This window comes from Cryptomeria japonica, chromosome 6 (assembly GCF_030272615.1).
Source record: "Cryptomeria japonica chromosome 6, Sugi_1.0, whole genome shotgun sequence".
Lineage (NCBI taxonomy): Eukaryota > Viridiplantae > Streptophyta > Pinopsida > Cupressales > Cupressaceae > Cryptomeria > Cryptomeria japonica.
In genome coordinates this window covers 477,892,178-477,911,542 of record NC_081410.1, presented here as the reverse complement: position 1 = coordinate 477,911,542, position 19,365 = coordinate 477,892,178, and the positions used below count along the sequence as shown (strand labels likewise).

General features: G+C 36.1%; 1 protein-coding gene across 8 annotated transcripts in view; it reads left to right on the top strand.

Moving 5' to 3' along the window:
* LOC131051056 (probable protein phosphatase 2C 8) overlaps window positions 1-19,365 on the top strand; it is a 187,917-nt gene that overhangs the window by 80,869 nt on the left and 87,683 nt on the right. The gene's annotated exons all lie outside the window — the stretch shown is intronic.

Here is a 19,365-nt window from a genome sequence, read left to right as displayed (position 1 = left end):
TTCCCGATGGCTAAGGCTTAGCAATTACTCTTTTATGTGTGTTACTTTCTGATTTATTCCTTTTATTTGTCCTGTTGAGTAGCTTACTCTTGTGCACCAGTTACTTTCTCCATTGTTCCTTTTGTTCCTCCCATTGAATAGGTTTAGAATGTGGGTGATCTATTTTGTAATCTTTGTGTTGATGCTTCTACACAATCACATTCAAAGGTGCAGGTCACTTTTAGACAGAATAGCTGCCTCTAACTGGTGTTCTGCTATAATTGTAATCATAGTTTAAGAATTTGTGACTCTGTAAAACCGGCAGACACAAAATTGACTTGGACTTGGCAACCCTGCAAAACCCCCCAAAACTTGGCAAATTTTCTAAATATAAAAAACAAAACACATATTTTTACACAAGTCTTACAAATCATACAGAATAGATCATGATAAATCATGTAACTGATTGTAGAGAACTCATAAGTGATAACTGATAATTACTTACTAATTTGTTTTTCATTTATTCACAATTTCATACATATAAAAATGAAATAAATATACAATTACACATCAATGGTCATAGTGGCCAGAAAGGCATCAAGATACAAAACACATAATAGTGGCCAGTGGCCACCACATGCTACCACGTATTCTGCTGCCTCTCCACATATGAATAAAGGAGAGCCATAACCTCACTTATTACATGAGCTCTCTACTTGACAACAAAGTGGAACATCTCTTAGAGGGATCCATGCAAGATGATATTTGAAGTAGTTGATGCCTTTGGTCTTGTTCTGACAATAATGACACACCACTTGTTCTCTTTCTCCTTCTAGGGTTCCATGTTTCAAGACAGGGTCGTGGTTTGCAGATGCATGTTTTAATAAAAGAAAACCAAATTTGAAACTCTAGCATAAAGAAATTTTTTAAATATCATAAAATGTTATCCCTCTTAGCTAACTAGCCACTAAATAATAGGGAAAATAAAATAAAAATAAATAACAGAGCACTAGAGTGAGGGGGAAAAATAAAACAAAAATCTGAAAATTAAAATTACAGCAGGTATATTGTTAGGTTACAATGTTGCATAACATGAAAATACTGCCAAAAAAAACTTGTTAGTTGTCAAATCAGTCCAAGATTATGCAAAAACAATTCCAAATACATGGAATGTTGTCAATTTGATGAAGTAAGAAATTCTGAAAAAGATGTGATGCTTTTTTGGCTGCAATTTTTTTTCTTGGACTTGCTATTTTTGTGAGTTTACTCACAAAAACTGATTGGGTTTCTATGAAAAATTCACTGTTGTCACAAAAGCTTGCACCCTTGCTGAGCTATCAACTCAACAACCTTGTGAAACATGGAAACAACCCCGAAGTGTGGGACCTTGCGCAAGGGGTTGAATCTCCGGAGGAGGCCGACTTCCTTCTCACTCCAAGTGCAGGTGTTCAACCAACTCAACACTCCAAATCTTACTTCTAAACCTATCCTAACAGCTTGCAGAGGAAAAGGGAAGAGAGAAATGCTTGAAATGAAAGGAGGTGATGCACCAAGATAAGAGATGTTTCTCTCCCCACTCGAAATGGCACAAAGAATCAACTGAAATACCCAGGAGATGCACAAACTTCAGTTGCATGAATGACCTCAATGCATGTATGGAGGTTAGAGCTTGCTGAATGTCAAGAGGGGAGAAGGTTTCCCACAAGTCACACTCAGAAACATGTTAACACAACATATATGTGAAAGAAAGCCACAAATATACACTTACAATGAAGGTAAGAACACACACACAACATACAAAAGTTAAAGTAAGGCAAGAATGATGATTTCAGTTTATTATAAGGCCAATGGCCAAACTTACAGCTGCAGAAATGCAACATAAATACAAGTCTTCAAGAGAAGTGAAAGAGCATAGAAAAGCTCGAGCCAACAGGGAGAGAACCCTTTACAATGAGGCTTAACAACCTTTATATAGAAAACTTGTCGCAGAGGAGAGACCATTGGTCAAGGAAGAGAAGCCTTGACCTTTGTGTGTGTAGGGAAATGTCAGTCAGGGAACACAGGGAAGTGCATGCACCTGACATTGTGTACATGCAAGCAACCTGACCATACCCTGACAACGCAATCCCAAGAAGAAAGGGACTTCCAGAAGGTGGATTGCCTCACATTCCAAAGTTAGAGCATGCAAGCATGACATGAAGGTCAACATGTAACCATAAAAAAGCATGGCCTTGTACTCCACTTGATAGAAATCCTGCAAAAATCATTAAATGCGCCCCTAAAGCTCCGTGAAAGAAAGTGTACAAGTCGCAAGAGTTGTTGGAGCATTAAGAGCTTTGAGTGTTGATCACGCCATCCAGAAGTGTTGCAAGTCGTAGGAAGTCAGAAGACTTAGGAACTTCGGGGTTCTGGAGTTCTAGGGAAGGGAAGACTTGGGAACTTCGGGGTTCCAGAGTTCCGAGGAAGAGGACTTAGGAACTTGGGAACTTCGGGGTTTCTGAATTCTGGGCAAGGGAAGACTTAGGAACTTGGGAACTTCGGAGTTCCGGAGTTCCGAGGAAGAGGACTTAGGAACTTGGGAACTTTGGGGTTCCGGAGTTTGGGAAAAGAGGACTTAGGAACTTCGGGGTTCCGGAGTTCCAGGGAAGGGAAGACTTAGGAACTTGGGAACTTCGGGGTTCCGGAGTACCGGAGAAGAGGACTTAGGAACTTGGGAACTTCGGGGTTCCGGAGTTCCAGGAAAGGGAAGACTTAGGAACTTGGGAACCTCGGGGTTCCGGAGTTACGGGGAAGAGGACTTAGGAATTTGGGAACTTCGGGTTCCGGAGTTCCGGAGAAGGGAAGACTTAGGAACTTGGGAACTTCGGGGTCCCAGAGTTCTAGGGAAGAGGACTTAGAAACCTGGGAACTTCGGGGTTCCGGAGTTTCAGGGAAGAAAAGACTTAGGAGCTTGGGAATTTCGGGGTTCCGGAGTTCCGGGGAAGAGGACTTAGGAACTTCCTTCTGACAGGACAACACTTCACACTTTATGATTCCATTGTTTTCTCTTTGATCAACTGAGGCAACGTTGGTCCATAGAACATATCTCTGATTGGTTCTCACTGATGGACCAAGGGTGTCATAAAATGACAACAGTCACCAAGTGAAATCGTGGGTGACTCTGCCATCTAATTCTCGCTAGTACTGGCGAATTTGATGATTTTTTGGGTAGTTTTATAATCTATGGCTGTAATAGATATTGATAGTTCAATTTGTGATTTTTATTACATGCTAGTTTACATTGACACTGATTCCCTTAAAGGATATTTGCTTTTACTTCCTAAAAAGCAATATTTTGTTACTAGAAAATAAGTTCATGTTTTTCATTGTTTGTCTATATTAGAATAATATCTTTCTCTTTGTGTTATTAATGGTCATTTAAGTTGTTTCTAATTTTGCCTCTAGTTAATGTTTGTTTCTTTTAGAAACATCATCTTTGTAACTCTATTTAAAGGAGCTTTGTCTCCTCGATTAATTGAACAACATTGATTCTTTGAAATCCATATGCTTTTGCATCTGTATTAGTCTAGAGTTCTTTTTCTTGCTTCCTTTTACCATGAATTCACTCTCTTTGAAGGAGAGTTTCTTTACAAATCATTACCTGAAAAATTACTGTCAAGCATTCGTACAACTAATAATAAGTGTACACATTTTTCTTTAGAAGAGGAGTTTGTGTTGAGTTTGGTTGGTTTACAAATGTGAATTTGAATATTTCATAACCTTTCTTGCTGGACTCCTGGAGTTTGGAGTTTATATATATATATTGATTTATTCAATCCGATGGAAGCTATACACTTAACACTCCCTCTTAGCAAAAGAGGATTGAATTTCACAATTGAGTTTTAAGGAACAACCTTCTAGATATACATATTTATTTGTCATGATCATTCACTCAGGAATATTTACTAATGAAATATTTCATATCTCAGAGAGATATAGATTATCTGATATCCAACACTTTGGGACAACAGCTATTTGAAGTCTTATCAGATTACTACCTTGATTCTAGTGACAATTATAACATGTCATTATCATAGGTGAAACAAATTTAGTATCATGATATCCGACACAGTTCGGGACAGCAAATTAATGTAGTCAATCATGATATTGTTGTTATCATAATTTCCGACATATTTCGGAACAACCATTTAATGATAACATCTCAGTAACTCATCATAGGAATTTGGTATCAAGACTTCCGACACATTTCGGGACATCAACTTAATGTAGCGAGTCTTGATAATAGATCAGCTATTGTTAAAGTCGTCACCTTACGATAGTGATCTTTCACTTACATGAAAGATCGTCACCTTTCATGACACAACACATACATGCAACATTGCATCCAAGATATTCATGAATATATCAAATCACATGTGAACAATATTAATATTAGAAATTTTCACTATAGTTTAGTCATACCAAGTTTACCTCTAAGGTATTCCACTTTCAATTTTGCAAGAGGTTTGGTGAATATGTTGGCACTTTGCTCTTCAGTGCTGATGTAGGTCAATTTGATAACATCTCTATCTACCATGTCTCTTATGTAATGGTATGGGATCTCTATATGCTTGGATCGATTATGAAAGACTGGATTTACAGAAAGTTTGATGCAGCTTTGATTATCGCAGTGAATCACTGTGGGATCTAGTGGTTTCCCAAATAGTCCAAGTAGTAATTTCCTTAACCACACTGCCTCACGAGCTCCCATGGAGGCAGCCATATATTCGGCTTCAGTGGAAGTCTGAGCAAGTGCTGACTGTTTTTGCTAAACCAGGATATCATAGCTGATCCAAGACTAAAACAACAACCTATTGTACTTTTACGATCAATGGAACTGCTTGCCCAGTCGGAATCAGAATACCCTTGGAGTTGTATCTCAACATTTTTATACTTCAGGCCAAGTCCAATAGTGCCACGCAAGTATCTCAGAATATGCTTAGCTGCAATTAGGTGAATCTTCTTGGGTTTGCACATGAAGTGGCTTAACACATTGGCATAACAAATATTAGGGCGAGTGTTTACTAGGTACATAAGAGATCCAATGATTTGTCTATAGTATGTAGGATTTGTAGATTCTGAGTCTGCTGCTTCACTTTTGAGCTTATGAAGATTTGTTTCCATTGGAATGGAGAGAGGTTTACAATCTGTCATACCAAATCTGGTCAGGATATCAGTGGTGTATTTTCCTTTATTTAGGAAAATATAGTTCTCTTTTTGCCATACTTCTAGGCCCAGAAAATAGTGCAGCAGACCTAGATCTTTCATATCGAATTCAACCACAATATCTTGTTTGCATTTTGCAATGAGGTGATCTTCTCCTGTTATCAACAAGTCATCAACATAGAGAACAAGTATTAACATGTCACCATCCAATATTTTGAAGTATATGTTAGAATCTGCTTCATTTTTGGAATATCCTAGTTTGGAGCGATAACTATCTATCCTTCCATACCATGCCCTGGGAGCTTGCTTAAGGCCGTAGAGAGCTTTTTTTAGTCTACACACAAAGGTTTCTATCCTGTGTAGCAAAGCCTTCAGGTTGTTCTATGTATACTTCTTCTTCAATAATAGCATTCAAAAAAGCGTTCTTTACATCCATTTGGTGTATTTTCCACTTTTTGGAAGCTGCAATGGCAATGATTGTTCTCACAAAAGTATATCGGGCAACTGGAGCAAATGTCTCTTCGTAATCAATTCCAGCCTTTTGAGAGAAACCGCTGGCAACGAATCTAGCTTTGTGTTTTTCAATACTACCATCTGGTGCATATTTGATTTTGAATAACCACTTTGATGAGACAACTGATTTATCTTTTGGTCTAGATACAATATCCTAGACATCATTCTTTAATATAGATTGGTATTCCTCAATCATTGCATCTTTCCAAGCTTGACATGCTAAGGCTTCTTAAACATTTGATGGTTCAGATTTTGTAAGTTCGGCCATGAGTGCAACATAGCATGATTGACTTCTTGTTTTCTTATTCTCTTTGAAGATTTCATCAGGTTCCACATTATTTTCTTCAATCATCTTTCTTGACCATAGTGGTCTTTTCTTGTTGTTAGGATTTTCAGCAATCTCGAAATTAGGTGATTGAAGTTCATGATTTTCTATGCTATTCTCCCTCTGATTCTCAACAGTAAGATTTTCATCTGATTCTGTGGTTTGATCATCTTCTGTACTTAGGGAGAGTTTATAAGCAACATCTTCTTCAAATTTGACATCTCTACTGATTTCAATAGATCTTCGCCCTGGAATATGGACTCTATATCCTTTAGTGGTTTCACTGTAGCCAACAAATATACCTTTCTTCCCGGAGGGTTCTAACTTGGTTCTCTTTTCTTTAGGAACGTGAATATACATGTGGCAACCAAAGATTCTTAGATGGCTTAAATTTGGTTTATTTCCTGTAAAGGCTTCTTCAGGTGTTATATTCTCTAGGATTGAATGAGGGCATCTGTTTTGAATATACACAGCTGTATTTGAGGCTTCAGCCCAAAATGAGATATGTAGATTTTGATCATGCATCATGCCTTTAGCGGCTTCGATGATGGTTCTGTTTTTTCTTTCTGCGACTCCATTCTGTTGAGGATTATAAGGTACAGTACACTCCCTCTTAATCCCAACAAAAATGCAAAATTCTTTAAAATTTTCAGAGATGTATTCACCCCCATTATCTAATCTTAGAGTCTTTATTTTCTTTCCAGTTTGATTTTCCACTAAGGCTTTAAATTCTTTGAATTTTGATAGCACTTCATTTGATTCCTTGAGTTTTATGAAATAGATCCAAGTTTTCCTAGAGTAGTCATCAACAAATATCACGTAATACAAGAAACCCCCTAGTGATGGTAATGACATTGGACCACACAAATCAGTGTGGACAAGTTCTATTACAACTTTTGATTTGTGTTCACTTGAGGGAAAGGACCTTTTTGAGTTCTTCCCTAGAGCAAATCCTTTACAAGTTCCAATATGATTAGATTTTAGGTTTGGTAATCCTGTGGTAATCTTTCCTATAGAAGGTAGGGCACTAAATCGAAGATGTCCTAATCTTCTATGCCAAATTTCATTAGAGTTTGATACTTCATGATTTAGTGCTTGTTTTTGAATAATACATAATTTGTATAAACTACCATCTCTAGATCCTATAGGAATAGCATTCTTTATTTTAGAATTTTTAGGCCAGAGTAGAACTTTATCTTCATGTAAGGTGACACGATATCCTTGATCAGCTAGTCCTGAAATAGAGACTAAGTTCCTTTTGATACCTGGTACAAAAAGAACATCTTTCAATTGTAGTGTAACCCCTATTCTTAATTGAATTGAGCAGGTCCCAATTCCTTTCACTGGATAGGTAGAATTGTCTCCTATTCTAACTTCTTCAGTTGAGTGGCCTTCAAAGGTTTCAAATTGATCTCTAAATCCGGTTATGTGTTGAGAGGCTCCACTGTCGATTATCCACATATGTTTGTTTGAGTTTAGTTCACTTGATAAAGCTAGGAAAAATAGAGGATTCTCTACTTCCTTAACTTCAGCTATGGTTGCTTGAGCTTTCTTCCTTTCTGGACAGAATCTGTGAGTGTGTCCAAATTTATCACACTTGTAGCATTGAATCTTGGAGAAGTCTCTGTGTAATGTCCCTACTAGTTAGAGATCACTGTCCTGCAAAACAGACTGTTAGAATGCAACAAATATATATGTAACTAATCTAATTTGCAATTAAACTTCAATTATTTAATTAAAACTAATCTCAATTCTATTTAATAGAAAGGATACGAGTGCAGTACTGGGACATGTCCTTAGGCGGCTGTGAAGCTCGCCTTCTTGGAACCCATCTTGGTTCCAAGCCATACCAAGAAATCGAGGGATGATTCAATTCCTGTCTTGGATGTAACATCTTACATCCAAGCCTACCAAGGAAGACCACCATATATGATCAATTCCTTGCCTTGGATGATGCATCTCATCATCCAAGTCTACCAGAGAGGACCGACCAGATCCGTCTCTTCTTGGATGAGCTTTTGTCACCCAAGCCATAACATATATGCATATAGATACTCAGTATATACTGCCTACCAGGGATTATCATAATCCCTGAATTAGGCTAAGGGAATTTCCTCCCAATAGCCTCCATCATATAGCCACATTATTCATATAACAGTCTACAATTCATTATCATTTTTCAATCCATAATTTATGCCTACATTTACATATTCCTTAATTCCTATTACTGATCCTATATATAAATATTCTGCATACATACCTATCTCCATACATACACATGAGATAATATCATTATCCTACGATAACTCTGTTAAAGGAATTGGTATAATATTATGTATGACATCATATTCATTAATGTATATGTGTGTGTGTGGCACACATGTCCACACACATATATACCTCTGTGGCCAATAAGTACCGCTTACCTGTTCGCAGTCCGCAGCCTGCAGTTGCAGTTCGCAGTCCACAGTTGAAGTTCGCAGTCCTTCCATCTTCCTTCTTCCCTCCTTTTTTATCCCCTTTCGATAGAAGTCGATCCTCATTAAGTATCTTGGTATCAAATGGTTGCATCTTTTGGGAGTAGACACATCTTTGTCAAGGATTAATTAATCTTTCTTAAGATCACACTTGTAATGTCCCCTCAATTTAACCCTTAGGAAATAGGAACAATTAACTTGCAAAATCAATGGCAGGAGACTTCTTTCTTCAAAGACTTACTTAGCACTAAGAATGACAATCTATGTTATATTATATATTTGATGACAATATCACTACTAACTTTGATGACAGTTGGATATTTGCTAGATGATTAAGCCTATATACATAGATAAGACTAAGATTATCTTGATAATATGTATAACCTTATATGAATGCAACTGTATTATGCCAAGGGGCCGTTGCTTTTTAAATGGATCTAATGAAGGGTATGAATAAGAGATAAAAGGTTTCAGAATGATAACTGTATACATGACTGAGCAATCCAATCATCGATACAAAAATGAGATAAAAGACCCGTTATATTATTTGGAAATGACATCATTCGTCTTAAATACCTTAGGAATAGAATGGATGCACCCTTCCCTTCTATCCTTTGATCGCACCCTTTTTTTAAGGATTAATCATTCTTGCTTAATCGCATCTTTCCATGACAATTGTTTCTTATACAAATCGTACTTGTATTCCTAATCGTTGCTGTTCTTTGATATCTTTGGCATCATTGACACTTAGCACCGATATGGGATTGCTTAAAACCTTCCTCGATTCCTCCTCCTTTCTTGATATGAATCCTCCAAATAATTAGTGATTGTTGATTACTTATATATTCCTTATTGGTTTTACATGATCAGTCATTAATCGTTGATCAATAACTTGTGGAATGCCCCCTATATTGGAGTCTGCGCTATTGTCTTGCAGTCCGCAGTAGTAACGATAAAAAACCATTCCAAGTAAGAATACAATCTTCCAGCACAGTATGAATTGCACATATCCTTTCATGAATCGGACTTAACACATCTTATGGCTTTTCTAAGTCTCCTGTCTATTTATCTTTAATTGTTCCATTAAATTTCTTCTTTATCGTACTCTCATATTTCCTTATTACATGGTGCCTTTAGTAGTTTATGTGATTATTATTATCGGGTTACTTCTTATTATTAGACTCTTGAGATGGATAACTTATATAAAGCTATGGCTTATAATTTATAATATTTAAATTATGTTTATAATATAATATTAATTTATTTTTATTCAAGGATATTGTTAGAAATAAATATTAATTAAATAATATGTAATAAATAAATAAATAAATTTGAAATAATAATTTGTTTGTAATCATTATATTATTTAATAATAATAATTGTTTCATTTAGGATATATATATATATATATATATATATATATAACAATCAAAGAGGGGACATGACACTCTGCTTTTGTGGTTATTTCCTCTCTTCCGTTTGAACTTCCTTTTCTTCCCTTTGTTGCTTGTGTTAGCATGTAGTGCTTGAATTTCTCCCTCTTTGTTTGGACCCAATCCTCTTGTGATTAGCCGAGATTCTTCTTGAGTGCAATCATTCTTGAGTTGATCGAACTTTGGTAGTGTCGGATGAGCACTAATGCCTTGAATGAAGGATTCCCAACTGGATGGTAATCCCTTAAGTGCTATTAGAGATAGCTCCAGATCATCTACATTATTTCCAATAGTTGATAATTGGTCTTTCAACTCTGAAATCCTCATGAAATAAGATGTAATCGATTCTCCTTTGTTCATGTAAATATGCATTAATTGCTGTTTTAAGGTGAGCAATCTGCTTGCATTATTTATTTCATATGAGTTTGAGATGGTTTTGAACATATCATAAGTTGTAGTTAGTTTTGAGATGGTTGGAAGAATGTGATCTTTAACAATGTCAATTATGATTTTCTTAGCCTTGTTGTTGAGTCTTTTCCAGGTTGTTTTCTCTGGCTCGTCTTCAGGCATCTTTGTGTCTTCTTCAATATATGCATCGAATTCGAGTTCTTGAAGAATTGCTGTTATTCGAATTCTCCATGAGACAAAGTTGGATGCGCCTTCAAGTCTATCCTCCACTCTAACACTGTTCACCATGATTGCTTTCCTTTGCTTCTGAATTCAAGTCTGAAAAAAGTTGTCTCTCGTTTATTATTTCTCTACCAACCTGGCTCCGATACCATGTTAAGACATGGATCAGCTAGGACTCGAACCTAGGACCTTCCATACGTTGTTGGAGTGCTCTACCACTAAGCTACTGGCCCCTCTTGGACCAGTCCATCGTCGGTCTGGGTGTGACTTATTTCCACCACCAACAGTAGTCATTGTGGCAATGAGTGCAAGAACTCCTATAGTTGAGTCAATACTCAACTATGTGCTATGATTGATTTGGGAATAAGTGCTTGTCCAGGGCCGAATAAAAAAGGGTTGCCAATGGCCAAATTATGGCATATATATAAAAAAAAATATGTTGACATTGTAAGTGATGGAGCAAAAGAAAAATTACATCCTCTACCCAAGAAAGGATTGCACAAGCCTCCAAGTGAACCTATAGTATGAGTTGGCCCACATTCTTTCAATTTACCACTTATTTTCCAAGAAGATGATACCCTCTTTGTTTTTCGTAAAAGAGGCCATTTGGAAAAGCCCTTCCAACATGAGTTGAGGGAGGTTGTAGGTTAGTGCACTGCTTGTCGCATTTATGGCAATGGGCTTCCTTTCAAAGTTGTTAAAACACCATATTGGGTGAGTAATGATGATGACAATTGCTAATGCACCTATTGAAAAGGTGTGCACCACCTTATTGTCGAGGGAAAAAACTTTGTAGAGGCAGCATTGCAGGAATCAGGGATATATGGTTTGAAATAAGAGTGTCTATAGTTTATGATGGACCGAAGGATTGCAAAAGTAGGCCACTAGTTGATATCATTATGGTGTGTCTAAAAGGGGTGATGTTTTTGAAGGCAATTGTTTGTGAGGGGTAAATCGTAGAATCCATTCAGATGGTGGTCCAAAAAACATTGTTTGAGTCATAACAAACAAGGCTCAAAATTATAGGGCAACTCAATAAATAGTGTAGGTGTACATATGAGCATATTTATGTGCCAGCCACTCCCTCAACTTGGCGATCTAGAAGATTGGCATAAAGATTGAGTGGGTCAAAGAAATCTACTTTTAGATTTAGGAGATTCAAATGTTTGTGACAACTCATCATATGCCACAAGCCATCTTTAGGGCCTCCAAGTTGGAGTTTGCTGAAATCAATTTAATATTTTAATGTAATAATATTAATTATATCAATATGTTATTTATTTTTTAAAATTTATTTTATTTATTTACACCTTGTTAGGTTGCTTAGACTTGATTTGCTTCACACAATTGTTTTGAGATGACTTGTGAAGGTGTGAGATCTATTGAGTGCAATGATCATCAACATTTTTTTATAGTGTGTGAAGGCAATCAAATACAAAGAGAGACCAAAATGTCAAAGCATTGATCATAACTTGGATGATGAATGGTGGGATTGTGTGAAATATGTTTTTCACCAAGGCCATCATGACTGTGATTGGGTATGTTGATATGGATTGACCTTGCTTGGATGAAATTTATGAAGGCATTAACTCCATGATTGAAAAAATAAAGACATAATAGAATGCATGGCGAATGACCCCACAAAAGAATTTTTCAAATGAGTGCAAAGAATCTTTCATGGCCATTGGAACAAGATGAGCATGTTAAATATCTGGGCAACTGAGAAGGGGCGTGAATCAGTTGATGTAATGTCCCCTATTTATGCTCTATCAATTATCAAAGCAACAACTATATTACTATCTTAAATAAGCATAGTTAACAACACCTTGTGATACAACTTCTTAAAATCATTCCCCTAATTTCCAAGTGTTTCGTCCCTTTTCCCAGAAGAGGGTTTGGCTGTCTAGGGCGTTTGAAACCAACTCTCAAGTTAGCCCAGATTTCTGAACTCAGTCCATTCACCCTTGGGGCATGCAGCCCAGATTTCAGGAGGAGTCTTTCACCCTTGGGGCATCCTATTGGATGGATTTACTCCGCCCCTCCCTGGTAGCTCCCATCTCCCTTGGGGATGTGGAGAAATACTGAACAAATTGAAGATTAGGTTAGTTTCAAGAAGTTTCTATTACAAGAATTTATTAATTAACACTTTATTCTTATGATCTAGATTCTTATAGTTGACTGTTCAGTTGTGTATTAGATACCTTATTCAATTATAATTATTGAATCAATGTTATTGCGAATCCTTTTAATTCTGTCTATTTATCCCTTATATATACGCTAAGTCACAGAGTTCGCCGAACTTCTGGCTTGGAGTTCGAAATTCGGCGAACCCATAAACGCTGCCAAAAAATCGTAAAAATACGCCTAAAGTTCGTCCCGTTTTTCGAAACATTTTTTTGTGGGCGCTTTTTAGGGTTTACGTCATTTTTTTTTAATAAATATTATCGCGCCGCGCGGAATAGGGTTTTTCTTTGTTTTTCTGCTCGCGTTGTGCCTGTGCGTCGCGTGTTCGTGCCTGTGCGTGCCGTGTTCGTGCCTGACCCTGCGTGTTTGTGCCTATGCGTGCCGTGTTCGCACCTGTTGTTGGCGCCTATGTGTTTGCAGTTTGCACCCTGCGTGTGTTCGCGCCGTGATCTCCACTCGGGCGCTTGTGTGTTCGGGCTGCGTGATCTCCATTCGAGCTGCGTGATCTCCATTCGGGCTGCGGGCTGCGGGATCTCCATTCGGGCCTGCGTGTTCAGGTACGCCATTGTTTCTTCCCACCTTTTTTTTATATTTTATAATAATTTATTAGATATTATTAATATTTTATATTTATATAGATTATTATTTATTTATATTTAAATGTTTTTATATTTTATATTTATATAAAGAAATTAAGATGTTTTATATTTATATTAAGATATTTTATATTTATATTAAGATTTTATATTTATATTTAAATGTTTTTATATTTTATATTTCTTAGATATTAAGATATTCTCCAATCTTTTATATAAATGTTTTTATATTTTTATGTTTTATTAGATATTAAGATAAATTTTATATTTTATAATAATATTTGTATTTTAGATAAATTTTATGTTTTCTAATTTATATTTTAAATAGATGTTTTTATATTTTATATGTTTTATATTTTATGTTTTATGTTTTACATAAAAAGATAAAACATGTTTTAGAAGATATATTCAGATTTTATAATAAAAATTGATATATTTTTGTTTTATGCTTATTGAAATATAATTTAATATTACTTTTCCTTTTTAGAGTCAAAAGTAAAAATTTCATATATTTAGTTTTGATGTTTTTTAAATAGAATGTAAATAATTTAAATACTAAATATTGTTTTTCTTTTGAAACATTACAGATTGTAACAAAATGCCTCCTAAAAAATCAGATTCTCTAGTATGGAAATATGTGACACGTGATGGTAATGAGCTCTTTTGTAAGGAATGTAAGAAACCTTTCAAAGGAAGTTTAACAAGGGCAAGAGACCACTTACTTGGAATCAGTGGGGGTAAAGGAGGAGGTGTTAGTGCATGTCCAAAAATGACTGCACAAATGAGAGCTGGTTTAGAAAGAGAACAGTCCTCTTCGATTGTAGGAATGCTCAAGACGACACAAAAAAAACAAAGAATTCAAGAGGATGTGTCCAGGTTCACATCTATCTCTTCCTCTTCCAGTTTACCCAATGCCTCTTCTAGTTTACCTAAGGCCACAGGTGCATCAGGAGAAAGTGGAACACTGAAAAGCTTTTGGAAACCGGTAGAGAAACAACAAGTGGATGATGCATTGGCTGATTTGTTTTATACAAGTGCCATTCCATTCAACGTGGCAAGAAATCCTCATTTCCGTAATGCAATTCAGAAAGTTGCAGAGTTTGGCAAAGGGTACACACCTCCAACTTCAGAGGCTTTTAGAACAACTCTTTTAGAGAGGTCAAAAGATAGAGTGACAGAAAAGTTAGCTGAGGTCAAAGCTTCTTGGAAAGTAACAGGTTGCACCATATTGAGTGATGGATGGTCAGATATATGTCAAAGGCCATTGATTAATGTTTTAGTAGCTTGCCCTGAAGGTGTTGTCTTCTTGAAAGTGATTGACACCATGAACCAGAAGAAAACTTCAGAATATATTTTTCAGATACTAGATGAAGCCATTGTTGAAGTAGGGGTGGAAAATGTGGTTCAGGTGGTTACTGATAGTGCAGCGAATTGTGTGGGTGCTGGGAAGCTGATTGTAGAGAAGTACCCACAGATATATTGGAGCCCATGTGCAGCCCATTGTCTAGATTTGCTACTTCATGACTTGGCAAAATTCCCATGGATACATGAAGCAATCCATAGAGGAAGAGCAGTGGCAAATTTCATTAGAAACCACCGTCTCACATTGAGTCTATACAGGCAACATGCATCTAGGGAGTTGTTGAGGCCTTGTGACACAAGGTTTGCTTCATTTTATATCACTTTGAAAAGAGTGATTGAAGAGAAAGCAGCTTTGAGATTGGTTGTTTGTTCCAATGAGTGGGAAAGTTCAGCACTTTCTAAAAGTGCTAAGGGGAAGAACATAGAGCAAATCATTTTGAGCAGCAACTTTTGGGAGAGTGGAGCAAAAGTTTTGAATATATGTGGACCAATTGTTGATGTTCTTCGTATGGTGGATGGTGACACTCCTTGCCTTGGCATGCTTTATGAAAGCATGGACCGTTGTAAGGAATCTATTCAGCGAGCACTAAATAATGTAGAAGCAGAGTACATGGAGATTTGGGAGACAGTTGATTCCAGATGGAAGATGATGCACACACCTTTGCATGCAGCAGCATGCTATTTGGAGCCTAAGTTATTTCATATTGATAGACAATCTGATCCTGAAATCATGCCAGGGTTTTATGAAGCCATTAGCAGGTTTGAACAAGATAGAACAATTGCAGGTCTAATTAGAGACCAAAGTTGGAAATACAAGAGAGCAGAAGGGTTGTTTGGAATAGAAGCAGCCCGAGATGATATGACACGAGATGAGGTACCTGGCTATAGATGGTGGATGAGCTATGGAGCACAAAATCCTGAACTACAACGCTTTGCCATTCGAATATTGAGTCAGGGAGCCAGTTCATCAGCTTGTGAGAGGAACTGGAGTTGCTTTGACCACATCCATTCCAAAAAGAGGAACAAGTTGCTGTCCGGAAAGTTGGGAGATCTTGTCTACATTCGGAGCAATTTAAAATTGTTCATGAATAGATCAGCAAATGACTCCACATCTTCTTCACAACAACAAATTTCAGAAGGCATGGTAACTGGAGTTGCAGATGAGCCTGAGGATGACTTTGTGGATGATGAATTGGGCAGTGATACTGATGATGATGATGCTACAGCAGCAACTCAGCCATGTGCTCTTGACGACCTGGAGCTTTTTTGAAGCTCTATAGTCTTGAATTTTGATTATACCTTTTTGACTAAAAACATCTTCGCAGTCTTGATGACTTGTAGGCTTGTAGCTTTTTTGAAGTTCTAAAGTCTCGACGTTTGATTGTATCTTTTTGATTAAAAAAAACTTGACAATCATGATATCACATGTTTCCTATGGTTTATAACTTTATATTAAGAATTTTGCATCTTTCTATAATGATTTTGAATCTATTCTGCAATCTTAACTTTGAGTATATGGATAATTTGTTGGATATATTACTAATTTTAAAAAAAAATTATATAAGGCGAATTTGATGCCGATTTTTTTTTCCGAACTTTTTGCCCTTGCCGAACTTCATCCGAACTCCATAGCTGCCGAACTCGAACTCGAACTCGAACCTTGTGACTTAGTATATACGTATATTCACACAGTTCCTTTTATGTTTATCTGTTATTCATTTATGTAAAATTGTATTCATTCCAGATTCTACTATTCTTCCTATATATATATATATATATTTATATCATTACTATTATAATCGTCATATAAAGAATTTAAAAGAAATAACAGTACAGAATTATTACTGCTGTCTACAGTCAGCAGTGAATAGAAGGGTGAAGGTATTCTTATAAGTTAATTGCTCAGCACTGCCACTTCATGACCAGCCTGCGACCTTATTTCCTTTCTTATAATTCCCGATAACTATCTCCCCCCTCCCGTTTTGTACTTTACTGTCCAATATATCCCCCGTGGCATGCTGAGGGATGTGTCTTACGGATGAGAGCCTCCTCTTGGTCAAGGGATGTCTCCATTCACCCTGACCGCGGGTTTTGCATTCCGTAATGCTAATAGTAATCTAGCATTATATTATGTTAAATGAATGTTACTAAATGGTAATAAAAAATGTTATTATGTTAAATAATTTTAAATAACAATATTATGTTATTCATATATATTTAGATGGTACTAATTTTAATATTGCTTTATGTATATTAACATTAGTAATCCATTCATAATTTATAATAATTTATCTACCATTTATTATTTTATTAATGCATCTGTTAAGGAAAAGAAATAATATTGACGTTTATAAAAATATCAGTGTAGGGATATTACAGATTGTAAATTATGTTCATAATATCATTAATTTAAAAAATAATAATAAATAATTTGTTGGTAGTTACTATATTAATTAATAATAATTATTTTATTAGGATATATATAACGATCAAGGAGGGGACACGACAGTTGACAACTTAAATCTTTTTCTTCAATTCTTTCACACATTCGGAATAACCAACATAATTAACTAATGTAGATATAACATGAAAGCACATACACAAAATAGATCACACAATGAACACCAGATATGACGTGGAAAAACCATAGAGAATGTTAGTTCTCAATATATAACACCGGTTAAGGTGATTTTTACAAAGGGTGGCTCATTGGCCAGAAGAAACTCACTGCTGAAGGAATAAGAAAGAAAAAGAGAGTCCACCATTGTAACACAATCTGCAATACCGGAACTGCTTCCGGTGCCTTCTCAGCAACAACATGCTTCACATATCATCAATCAGATTTTTCCTTTTTAGTCTTGCATATCTTCCATATGTAATACATTCAGATCATCCACTTATTTATACTGTGAAACATAATCTTCTAAGTTGGCCAAGACAGAGATTTAAAATAGGTCAACTGTAAACATTCCGGTGGTGGGAAGGAATGAGAAGTAGACCATACCACAACACACATTAACGGTTAGATCAACACGATACATCCATCACAAATACCGGTCCCAAAACATGACTCACGCTACACAAATGCCATTACTCATCCTTGAATTCCAAACTTAATCCGGACCCAAAAAACACTACCCAACATAGCAAAAATAAGAATGGAACCAAGATACTCATGAATACAATCGACCTGAACCATATCCGGTAAACAGAGAAATCCGGATCACCATCATCACAAACAATCAACATTGAATATCAACTGTAGTACATCTTCCAGAGCACCAAAGATTCTGGGAACACATCTTCCGGATTACCAACTCCAATATGTTGACATCAATGACAATCATTAGTGACAACCATCAACATCACATTTGCAACAAAGCACACCCTTGTATGCCCTTGAATTTGCTCTACCCCCAAAATATTACAACACAAAGATAGTTTCCTTTCCAAGGAGGGTGGCACCATGTAGAAATCAAGAGTTCGTTGGAGGGTACAAGGCTGCATTTAGAAGAATATTCCCAGATATAGATGTACAAAGTGTTATCTTGGGTGAGTTTGGCCATATATCTTCTAGGAATCATGATGTTCGTGGTGTTCAAGATAGGTACAAGAAAGACAATCATGAATGATGCTATAGCCATGGCCAAGGTCCTATTTACTTGCAACATCTTGCAATAAAAATTCTATCTCAATTATACATATTTCATTTTTAATTTCCTTGCTTTTCTTTGGCAGCCTTATATTATGTTTATAATTGAAATGTTGTTTTGAGTTTGTATTTAATTTCATTAGGTTTTGAGTTTTTCTTCAGCTAAGTAGAATTGGAGTACATACTCCTTTATTTACTTAGTAAGTGCACCTAGTGGCTGCAAAAAAGTTGAGGAGGTGGTCTATGTGCATTCCAACTTGCGTCTCTTGTCACATAAGAAACCTAATTACAGTGAGAGAGCAATGAGGAATTGGGATGTAACCATTGAATGTACCAACATAAATGCTTTTGTTGCACAACTTCTGTGCTAGCTTTAGATGAGGTAGAATCTACATATGACATGGTTAGCTGAAGTGGCACTTCAGCTAGTTCACACAAACTAAATGTTGACTTTGATGCTCTTGATGAAGAGTGATATGAAGATTATTGATAGTAATTTTATTTTTTATTGATAATTGAGATTGAATTGATGAATTATGAGTAATTTGTTTTTTATGAGAAGTAAGTATGAATACTTTGTCTTTAGCAGTTATGAGTAGTTTTATATGCCTAGGGAAAAAAGTAGCTGCTGTATTGCAAACCCAAACTTAGAACATGTACCCAATCCCAAACCTGAACTGGCAACTTAGGTATTTAATGTAATTTTTTTTCCAATGCTATCGTGTATGATTGTAGCACTCTGAATTTTTAACAACTTAGGTATTTAATGTGATTTTTTTTCCAATGCTGTCGTGTATGATTGATAGTTCAAGACTAGAAACACGAAGAGTAGGTTGCAATACCAAGGGGCAAAAGAATGATTCTCTTACAACGTTCATTGGCTTCATTTAAAAGGCACATGTTTTAAAGACATGGTAGAAGGGTTTATTTCTAAGAAGTTGTTTATAGAGGTTAAAATCTTAAAACGGAAGCATATCAAAATGAATTGAAAATATGCAAAGGCTTTTAT